The sequence below is a fragment of the Epargyreus clarus genome, unplaced genomic scaffold (assembly GCF_041222505.1).
Source record: "Epargyreus clarus isolate Ecla_fem2 unplaced genomic scaffold, WU_Ecla_fem_2.2 ptg000015l, whole genome shotgun sequence".
Lineage (NCBI taxonomy): Eukaryota > Metazoa > Arthropoda > Insecta > Lepidoptera > Hesperiidae > Epargyreus > Epargyreus clarus.
In genome coordinates, this window is record NW_027332223.1 from 15,728,394 (window position 1) to 15,740,926 (window position 12,533).

Below are 12,533 nucleotides of genomic sequence, written 5' to 3' on the forward strand. Positions count from 1 at the left end.
CGACATGTAAAATTATCTTGTGAATGCAGCAGAGTTATACCTACGAGTTGTGCAAACTTAGTCCTTAGTAGGTAATACATACCGATACAAAACACTGTGATAGTCGGTATTCAAAAGCGGCATTAATAATCACAAGAGACCATGTTTCTCTGCTACTTCAGTTCCAACAATAGATTTGGACTTATCCTCGCTTTTACCAAATCATGGTGGCCTGTACATTTCGCGGACAGAGTTGCTTATCTCCATAGTGTCACGCTGTCACTATTTCGACGTCCATTCCCATTTCGTATTCATTCCGTATTTCCGAAGCCTGTCTTTTTAAACTTTTTTAATGAATCAGTGACACGATGGTGTGCTGATATAATGTTTTGTTTCAATATAAATAGATGAAGCGAGCATAGTCCCCGGCTTGTGTAGATTATAATCGATATACAAAGTTAATCTATGTCGGTGGCAGTTTGAAGCTAGATGGGTGACCGCAAACGGCTAAATTTCAAGCTGTACTTCGAATAGCACATGATGTCGGTCCAAATTATTATCATTTGTCATAATCTATTAAATCGTATCATATAGCTATTCATATGATACTATTACATGATATTGAGGTTAATTTAACTTTTTACTATCAAAAATAATTGTTGAAGTTATACTCTTTGGAGAGCTTGAGAAGACATATCAGAGTTTATTTTTGGTGGAAGATGAAAATTGCGCATACCGACGTCGTCATCAACACGCTATTGTCCCACTGCTGGCCACGAGTCTCATCTCAGAATGAGAAGGATTAGGCCATAGTCCATCGCGCTGGCCAAGTGCGTATTAGTAGACTTCACATACCTTTGAGATTTTTTCTTTATATAAATTTCTCAGGTATGCAAGTTTCCTCACGACGTTTTCCTTCATCATTTTAAGCAAGTAATAATTAATTTCTAATACGCACATAATTTTTTTGAAAATCAGAGGCTTAGGATTTGAGCCTCGGACCCCTCGTTCGAGAGGCCAAGTTTCTAAACCACTGCTATAATTAATTTATCGACATAGCGCATGGACGTACCATAATATAATTTATTTTTTCAACAAAAGTTTTGAGTTAGGAATATTTTTCTATACACGGTCATACCGTACTATATTAAAATTAATGGGCACGTACCTACTTCTACTCCTTACGCCATAACACTTTTTAGTAATACATCAGGCAAATGAGTCTTCAGCGTAAAGCAATGCTTGCAAAATTAACTTAAATAACGTTTAATTTTACATTCTGCATGTTTTATATGCTATCTATCGTATCCTCTTCTCATACACTTATCTTTATCTCATAAAATGTAAATCAATTACAAGACGTTGGTTACACAGTTATTCAATCAAACTTTCTTAAAACGGCTCATGTTTGCATGTAGCGCAAGTACAACACATTACCTATTAAATATAACCATACAATCTTAACATTTAATAAACATATTTCGTCCATTATACGCCTGTATAAAAATTCGAACTCATTATAAAAACATTACCCCGTTTAACTTCCATCACAATACACCAAGTCAGAAAGTTCTCAGATCTACAATCACTAATTTAACGTAACGTTCCCGCAAATAATATTAATTCTAAAGAGGTTCTCAATATCGCTGCCACTTGAAAAACACTTCAGGACTTTATGAAAAGCATAAAAATATTACTGGCCGTGCAATACAGAGGAAACAATCGGCGTTCGAAATTCAAAAGCGGAAACAAAAAAGGCGCGATTACATCTTCGAGTGTTTAGTAGTGCCCGCGGTTTCTCATGGGGCGATGTTTTGGTACCAACGCTAGAGGGAGCCGCTTACACTAAGGTATCCATGGTGTTTGGTAGTCGGTATAAAAATACAGACTAGTTCGAGCGGTAAAATGTTTTTATTCGGTAGCTGTAAAAATCTTATTACGGATATCTAGTAATTCGTAATATTTGTTGTAATAATCTAATCGCTAATAACCTTCCAATTTAATTTCTATTAATTTGCTAGCAAAAATGTACCTTGACTATAATGAAATTAATTTTAGCACTTCTTTTAAGCACATAATTGAAGTCCGTTAATTTTTTTAAGAAATATAGGATAAGCGGTAAAATTATGGTTTTAGATACATATTATGATTTCATGTCAATAACACATAAATTCATTTAATTCTAACACAACAATCATACTGAAAATACACCCAAAAATACTTAAAACGTCCTGAGTAAGCCATATATATTTTAAGCTATTGCATAGCTTCTATCGTGGTCCTTGAGCGTGGAGACCGAATCCAGAAATTCCGTAACGAAAAAACCTAACACCCCCCACTCCGACCGGCACAGCGGTGATACTTTTTAGTAGCGATCAGTTGACGGGTTAATGACTTTTTGCGTACTGCATGAATAAAATAAATATATAATTGTAATTGCATAAGTTGATAAAAAATGCTATGCAATAGCTTTACCGCGGCAGTCTCCGAGTGCCACACATATATTTTTTTATTTTAGTTTTTTCATATCTATGTAGTTAATATGTGTTTATTACTTTTTCTTTTTCAATAACATGTCTCAAATTTGGCGATTGCTGTACACTCCAGTAATAAAGTGGCATGCATACTGGCCTATATAAATGTTTGTATGTTATGCTGTTGTTGTGTCTAAAATAAATAAATAAATAAAAAACGGACAATTTATCCTACTTTACGCATACAACGCATAGTCACACTACACCTCATCGCCGTCCTGCGGCGATCGGCTCCCACGGTGGCGAATTAGCGCTCAATTTGGCGAGATAATTCGATTTGCACCCTGCTCGGTACCGCCCGAGTGCAGTTGACCGGACATCTTACTTTTGAAGAATCGATAAGATTTTTTTCTTAGAGGTTTACGTACCTTTGTGATCCGAGTTTTTATTATTATTATTATTATTATTTATTAAATATATGACAGACTATCCATCAGTTAGACAAAACATTAATTTATATTCATAAAGAGTTCCGGGATGAACTCTGCCTAGGTAGACCTAAGATGATATTAGATTTAGTGCTAGGTCTAGATTTTAGATCCAGGCTTTGAATACCAATCGATCAATCTCTTTTTCAATTTTAGGGTTGAGTAGGACGTTTAAAAATTTACTTTAAACCATATTTCAGACAGACAGAATTTATAAATTGAACTCCTTTTTTATTGTTACAATCACATAATAGTTACTGCAAAGAATTGTTGCGTGTACTTTTTATCAGGCGTTGTATGTATGTATGTCTTCTGTAAAAATCTTTAAATACATAACTAGTCAACTGTATGTAAGTATAATATACCTAATTAAATCAGTAGATTTCAGAACAACATAACAAATGATGCAATATTATTTGTATAAAACAATCCCAAACTCTGCTGTAAGGAAAGCAACTCTACTATACTCTACATATTTATCAGTACTAACTAAATGGGATTTCATTTATTTTTAAATAACCAATTTAAAATATAAAATTTAGGGAATATTTGTAAAAACTTAGCTTTAGGTAATTTTTTACTCCTGTAAGAAATCTACAAGGAAAGCTCAAAATCAAAGCCAATTTAAAGGCAAAAGTAATAAGGACAGAATGTCACAACAAAATATATTATTATTGAAGGTACACGCTTCGTAACCCTTACTTTCACGAGGAAAATTCATCATCCCAAAGCTGTGACTAAGTGATAGTAATTTCCGTTTCGTGGCCGCGCCATAAATAACCATAAAGCCACAAACGTCCACAAAGGAGCACCAAGACACACCCGGACTCATTTTTTAGACACAAAACTTTAAAAGACACATTGTATTCATTCACGCATTATTTTTATACAAACTTATTTTTGACACATCGTCTCTCTATTTTGAACTTTGCTGAGTTATGTTAAGGTTTTTGTGGTAGTAAAAGGCTGTGGCGGTGTTGACAATAAGCGCTTGCGGTGGGCGGACGCAGGTTTTTTGACAAATGACCAGCTACGATTTGTCTCGTGTAGGGCGGATTTACCGGAGTGTAATGAAAAATATTAGATTACTATGAGCTTTGTGAGCTTATATTGGTAGATTTTGAATATATTAAGTAAGCTTACTATTCAATTAGATACTGCTTGCTTAAGATCATAGTACCGTACTAAAAAAGTAATTAAAGCATAAAATGTAAGATAATTGCAACATAACTTTCTAAATTATTTTAATAAAGACAAATGGAATAAGCATGGAGGTTACCCTACCATATACCTATAAGATGTAAATAAAGAGAAGTAGCAAATAAACTCTGACATGACGCCCGACTGCTTAAAAATATAGCCTATGTCACTCGCACAATTTAAACGAATCTAACAACACCTCATATGTTAAAATACGACAAGCCGTTTGAGTTACAGTACCCTTAGTATGAGTTTTTACGTTTTTACAAAAATGGCTGTTTATGTTTTTGTTTACGTATATCCCATACTATTCCAATCAGTTCTGATACAATCCGCTAGGGGCGCTGATTGGAAATATATGGGCAAATACGTAAACAAATACCAAAACAGTCATTTTTGTAAAATCGTAAAAGCTCATACGAGGGTACGTTTTTAAGTTCGCGGAATGAGGGACAAGGAGCGAAAATAAAATGTCAAAATTATTTTTCTTTTTCTACATATTCTCCTGCAAGACGAATGCATTTTTCAGATCTTTGTATTAACTTATTTAAACCCTCATAAAAAAATGTTTTGTCCTTGTCGGAAAAATACGAGGAAATTGCGTCCTTTACTTCTTCGTCTGTAGAAAATTTCTTTCCACGAAGCTCTTTTTTCATTTTTGGAAAGAAATAATAATCGCTGGGAGCCAGGTCTGGACTATAGGGTGGGTGATTTAAAATATCAAAGCCCACCTTATGCAGGGCAGCCAGTGCAATACGGCTCTTGTGTACGGGCGCATTGTCGTGCAACAGCAGGACACCTCTGGATAATTTTCCTCGTCTTTTTTCTTTGATGGCTTCTTTTAACCGCTCCAAGATTGTTGCGTAATATTCTCCGGTTATAGAGACACCTTTATCTTTGTAATCTATTAACAAAATTCCTTCTGCATCCCAAAAGACTGTCGCCATGAGTTTGCCGGCCGATTATGACACCTTAAACTTTTTAGGAGGTGCTGTACCCTTTTTATGCCACTGCATGGAGTCTTGTTTAGACTCAGGTTCATAATGGTGAACCCAAGTTTCATCTCCAGTAACAATTCGATTCAGTACAATATCCTTATCTTCTCCACAGAGGTTCAAAAACGCACGGGAACATTCAACGCGCTGTTGTTTCTGAGGCGGCGTGAGCATTCTCGGCACCCACCGCGCGCTGACCTTAGTCATGCCAAGATGGTCATGCAGAATTTTAAAAATGGTTGTATCCGATACTCCAACCATTTCTGCAAGCTGTTTCTTCTTTAGCCGAGCATCTTCCAGTACAAATTTTTCGACTTCCGCTATCGTTTCCGGAATGGTCACCTCAACAGACCGTCCTGGTCGTGGGTCGTCTTCAAGTGAATCCCTGCCTTGCTTAAAAAGGTTGTTCCACTTGTAAACCATCATTTTTCCAGGGCAAGAGTCCCCGTAAACTAATGACATCTCTTCCATTATGATTTGCACAGACGTGATTGTGATAAAACTTTATATTTATACTATTTATGAGTCACTTAACACGTACCGCCCTTAACGAGCCCGCTATCCCCCCTCCAACCCTGCCATTCCGCGGACTTAAAAACGCACCCTCGTACTAAGGGTACAGGGCACTACAAAAATGATATCTACATACAAACATACGCACGATAAACATTACCCTCTGCATTCGGATAAAAATAAATACGAAATATATCCATGTACTCTGAACTTTCCTACTCTGCGCTCAGGGCGGGCCGCCCAGTAATGGTCATAGAGGATGTTATGATATAACGTCATTTCCGCAACAATGGCCGTATGTACCGCCGCTTCCGGTCCCTAATGCGTTCGCAACATTAATATAATGCCGGATTATTTTCATTTCGCAATTCTTCTTTGAAAATATGTTAGACGAAATTGTGGTAATATCTTGATTAAAGTGGTTTAGTGGAAAAGTCGCCGTTTGAATCTCAGGTGTTTCAAATGTTTCAATTACTTTTAGAAAATAACTTTGCATTATAATTTATCTGTTTTAATTTTATAGGGATTAAAAAGAAGAATATAGATAAAAAGGATTTTCAATAAAGCTCTACAATTTACATTTCCAATATTTTTTAATCTAGTCGTTAACGAGTCGTGATCGGTTTTAGGTCGATCCAAAACATGATTACAGAAATAGATCATTTAAATATCGATGTAATCTTAACTTCACATTAACTACATTAAATTTACTAGTATAGACAAATACATATAAGTAGGTATATTCCTCTTTCATTACATTACAAGTTAATTCCATAAAAAGTTCATTCCAAGACTCCAGACGATTGCATACAAACGAGGCATTCATTGGTCACAAAAATCCGATAAAATCTTCATTATTCTAAAACCCTTTTAGAACCAATTCACTCAATTGCCCGCTCACTAACAGTTCTATGCGACAGAGTGAATGAGACACAAAGTTGCTCACTCAATCACAGATTCTTATTAGAATTCTAATGTTATGGGAATGTTTTAGTTTGGCTTTTTTTTTATTTTGAAGAAATGTAAGTGACACAAGGGTTTGGGATCCACCTGATTTTAAGTGGCCACTGACGCTCATGGACATCTTTAATAGACGTGAAATAACAGACTAAAAGCTACCTAAAAGAATCCCAAATGTGCTGCTAACTGTCACCCCTTTTAATAAACTAACACTCATGGATACCTTGAATCAAACTAATTTCCTTACTTCTTATATTGTCGTAATATTCAACAACACATCCAATTTGTTAAGTACCTATTTTAATAAGTTAAAGAGTTCCCAAAAAAAGCTAAGCACGAGGCCAATTCTATCAAGAGTGACAATATTTCAATCGTATCTTGAAAAGGCTATAAAATAACTATACGAGATTTTAAGAGGTATTTGCATTTAACATACGAAAAATTGGTATTCGTGCTAAACTTTTATGTCTGACCGTATAGCCACTTAACTCTAAGATTTTTACGATTAGTTACATAAATACCAATAAATAAAAAGAGAGTATAAAAATAAGTAATTTAGTTTTTAAATACTATATTTTAACTTCCTTCTGAGATACCGAAGTCTTTCTGAAGCGTTCTGGAAAAGGGTCATCCATACAAGTACGAAAAAAACTTCTTCCAATTATTGTACTGTTAGGAGTGATGGTAAGAGTAAGAAACTTTAATTGTCAAATGCGGATATTAACTAAAAGTGGGCGTATAAAAGGGCACTGTAAATCGTCTATTGAGAAGCTATTTTCCGATCCTTTTAAAAAACGTTACTCTGCCGTTTTTGTTGCTCATATGTGTTTAATTGTGTTACTGGTAATTTATTTTGGAAAGTTAAGGTTCTCGGCTTATAAAAAGTTGGTTTTTAAATAATTTCCTGACGAAGTTGCTAACAGGGCTACCAATTGATATAGAATTACAATACAATACAAGAACGAGCAAATACTAATCGTTAGGCCTATAAAATAATATGAAATGTTTATCAAAAATAATATCTGATAATGAACGCCTATAATCTTTGCATTCCATACCGTTATAGTAAAGTATATTTATCAAATGGCCTCAACTAATACATTAGATATCATATAAACATATCCACATTAAATATAATAAAAACCTCTTAAACATACAACAGAAATGGCCACTCAGCCCCATAAGCAGCGACCGGAATGAAATCACATTGATTTACATAAAACAACCATCAAGGACAATTTGTCTAATGCTTCCGAAATAAAGTTAGCGGGTAAATTGCGAAAATAAATATATTTCTCAGATAATGGCCACCCTAAATGGCGGGCACAATGGCTAAAGATACTATTGCAAGACGGTGACCATGCGTAGAGTATTCCGCAGGATGGTCCTGTTCTCAAAATCACTTATGCCAATTTTATAAAGATTGATTATTTAAAAGGTCGTGGTGAATCCTTTGTGTTTCGTCTTAGGAGGTCTTCGCTGTCACACCTATTTCTGCTATATAACTGAAGTGCTAAGCGATGTAGAATACGAAGTTCTGAAGTATGATACGACAGATAGCAATAAATCTATGTACAACCACTGTTAGGACTTCAAACCTATTTACACATATCTTCGTTTGCTATTTCAATGTCATAAAAAAGAAATAGGGACGATACAAACGTGTCACCACGTTACTGTCATGCAGCACGTCATTGTCGATCAACCAGACACGACAATGCATAGATTGTGACAATCGAGACAAATAGACAGTCTCGAAAATCTTATAAAGATCCTAGCTACCCTGGTCTATAGCCAAAATGTATTGTGCGTAGAGAAGTATTAGCAACGCGTCAAATGAGTCGGAACGCGCGAAGTGGCGCACATCATTTAGTTTTGTTTATATGTTTACGGTTTGCGCAGTTTAGGGGATCAACAATAGGGTGATTTAATAACTGGAAGGGGTCGAATATCATAGGAAACGTCAATGAACTGTGATTTATCTGGAAAGGAAGTGATCGCAAATGTATTTATGGGAGATATAAGTGTCTAAAACTATAAATGAAGTATCGTTATCAATAAATGTGGGTAAATAAAGCAAAACATACATGAATTCTACTTTTTTTACCTCGTCATCAAGAGTATTAGAAATTAGAAATTAAGTTAATGATCTATTCAACAAATAAAATTAACATAGAAAAAGCAACTCTTTTTTCTAAAGCAATTCTAGTACAGTATTAGGCAAACTACTACAGCAATTCTTTTACCCGTAGTTTACCTTATAGCTATTCTTAAGAAACTCAATCTAATACATCTTGTGTTTCTAATCTAATACATCTTGTATTAGATTAGAAACAGTAATACTGTAATTATATCTACGCCATAATATTTGCATCTTCTAGTGCAAAGATATGAGAAATATTAAATTTGTAACATTTTTACCCACACATCAAAATCTGGACCATTGCATCTCTCTTTATATAACCAATTCAAACAATTTAAAAAGAAAACATTCACGCCTTAATACAAACAAAATCCGATACGACTTCTGAATAACGCCCTCTTGCATCAAACAAACAGATAAACACAATTAAACCGAACCAACCGGCAGATGTTCAAACAATCAAACATGTTTGAATCGACTTTAATTCACCGATTATATTTCTATCAACAAATGTTTTCAATTAGCCCGCGTTAGCGACCCATCGCTTATTTTATTGTATAAAACGATATCAAAAATCATTATTACCCACACCCTAACGTCCTTGCTGGTAGAATCCGTAGCACAATTTATTATCTTACTTTTGAAATGGGCGCGTGCAATATGCGGAATTCATTTTCTTATTAATTTTACTAAATTCAGATTTTAGAGACTTCTAAAAAAAAAACATTATAATGACCTAAATCATAAAATTTATCCATTACACTACCTTCTCCAAATTTATAAGTCTAGTTTTAAAAAGTTTCGTTATCCGTGGTCACTACGTAGAAAATATTGAACAGTGCCAAATGATGCTAGAAAAATTCCAGTGGAAGCTCAAGTTTCCACCACCCAATCCACCTATCTGTTTAAATTATTAGTCCACCTAACGAAAGCGTTTTCTAATATTTTGTTAGCATCGCCAAGTAAACACTAACTTTAAATTGCTTCAGTTTTATTCTTGCCTCTTGCCAAAACTTCGTTAAACGTCCCAAAAAACATTTTACAGCGCAAAAATGTAATTCTGGTACCAAACGGCTTTTCAACGAAACTCCGAGGCCGACTTTCTCATATGTAACATGTACATAACATAAATGTAGGTTCGCGCTGAAAACATTGTAATGAAAAGGCTTTGCAAATAAAATCGCATACATTTGGCACGTGTGAAATGGCGGAGAGAATTTGTAAGCGACGAACAGACACTGAATGTGAACGGTAAATGGGTGAGATCTTTGCTTTTCATCCTAGTTTTTTGGCGCTGATACTTTTTAATCACGCATTTTTCGCAAGTCTTTAATATTAAAATGAAAAAAAAGACAAATGTTCAAAATTTTGAGAATGGAATTTCATACCATCGCTATCTGGATACACCGAATTACATGAATGAAGGTTATCAATCCATAGATTGAGTAGCCACAGACCACCAAACTGTAATTTTTTTCGTTTATCATAGCAAATTTATGTCATCAGAATATCATTACCGCAAATTTTGACTTTGATAACTGACTACAATAATTGAAACTTCTACAGAATCGTCGTTATTAACCTACGAATTAACTGTCAAAGTAATGGGCACGTGTCTTTCCTCAGAATAAACAGCATTTATGTACGTATTTCTGAAGACTATTTGATGTGTGCAGTTTTCTCAGTAACTTTTCCTACATCATCAAAGCAACAACATCCACTAAGCAAATACTATTCAATTCTTTATCCATTTGTGAGTCCTCAGGTTTAGACTTTGTTTTATGTCTTTGAATTATACCCAAGACCCAAAGAACGACAATGGATTTATTCATGACATAAATTCAGAATACGAAAGCTTCAACACAATGAACACAAAATATCATAGACTTCTAGTCGCTTTCCTTTATATCTTCGCACGTCCTATTTTCCGCATACAACTTTTGGCCCATTTGCGACTCGTTTGAATATACAGAGATATCGTCCCCACAACGTTGCCTTTGCACACCCTGGAACTTCAACCATCTTTCAGCAATAGTAATAAAGCTTAGATTTCAACTCAAAGCGTTTCGGCAACAGAAATCATATTTTGGTAAAACCATACATGGAAAAAGCTGGATTCTCGGAGCGATTCATCCATCATTCATTCTTCGTGTGCGGTGTGAAAGACGCCTGTGACGATTATGACGTTCGCTTCAGTGTGACAACGGGCACGTTTGCTGCGAATGTCGCTCTTGGGCCATTGTGATAGACGCTTCATTTCTTTACCAGCACGGAACACTTGCTTGCAGAACTTTAGACACTTTTGTCGAGAACCGTGTATGTAGAATGCTGTATTCCTTCATGCTGACAGGCGATTTTAGTTTTAGTTCCACTGTTTTACGATGCAAAACTGTCCCCACTTTTGTGGTCGTTACGTCGTTTGGACGTGCAATAAAGTATGTAACTAAGCTGAGATAATGCTCGCCAGTTATTCGACAGAATTGCATCTGGATGTCGCGTGCATTCTCAATTCTACTACGTCATGAAAAGATTTAAAGTCGTTTGAGAAGCACAGAAGCTGCGAGGATTGTCTAGGTATTGTTCGAGGCATGCAGATGTTTAGATGAATGCGATGGGATAGATGGCGCGTATCATGTCAGCTTGTAGAACAAGTGGCGTTTTGTTCGCAAGAGGTTTATCCTAGTGAGGTTGAATGCGTGGTTTGACAGCTGAATGCATGGCTGTGTTGGTAAGTGCTCTAATTACGGTGTGCGGAAAAACATATTTAGGCTTACGTTTACACGAATACCGGTAAGCGTTGCGTAATAGTGCATGTTTACAATCAAAAACCACTACAGATGTTTTTTTGTAGTTTATAATCATCTTTGATTTTACGTGGTTTATATAATAAACATGTTATCATACTTTTTACTTAGAGATGTTGGTATTCTGTACAATAAGTGGTGACTGAATTTCATTGGTATAAGTATGTAAAAAAATCAAAATAGCAAGTTATATTGTAATAGACCCGGATGAGTTGTATACCTAAGAAAATCAGGATAAAGTACTAAAAAGTAAAACTATTATTAAATTAACCCGTACAACTTTAGTACCGAGGTGTAATAACCAGACGTATCTTGCCGTGTTAATCAACTACAGAACTAACTAACTAATTAACAAACTTTCAACCCCTTCTTTAACTAACACCCTTTAAAAAATAAAAAGGAGACATGCGAGGTTGAAATTAAATTTCAGTCAACTTACTCGTAAGGTACAAAAGCGCGTAATTTTAAAAGATATATAAACCACCAAAATTGTAAGAATAATTAAAATGTTTGTAAATTTTAATTAAATGTAACTTTAAAGCTACCTACCCGTTTCGATTCGACTAAGGGTGCACTCCCATTATTTGTAATTTATAACGGCAATATTAACTGTTACTGTATTTAAGTTTAATGGGTATGGTCAGACACATTTATATGAGACATTGCTAGTAGGCAAAGCATCCGTGGCCGACCGCATATGATAACAATGAATGCTATCCTTTATAATACTTCTATAGTCTTCTATAGATAGCCGACTTCCACGGTTTGTAGTGGCCAACATCTGTACCCTTACCATGAGTCTTTGCGTTTTAACAAATACCTACGACTGCTTTGGTATTTGTTTACGTATTTGCCCATACATGTTTTTTTTTATAATATAAGAGTAGCAGACGAGCATGCAGTCCACCTGATGGTAAGTGGCTACTGCCGCCCATGGACATCTGTAATAAACCCCAGATAGGATTAGCTATTTCTAC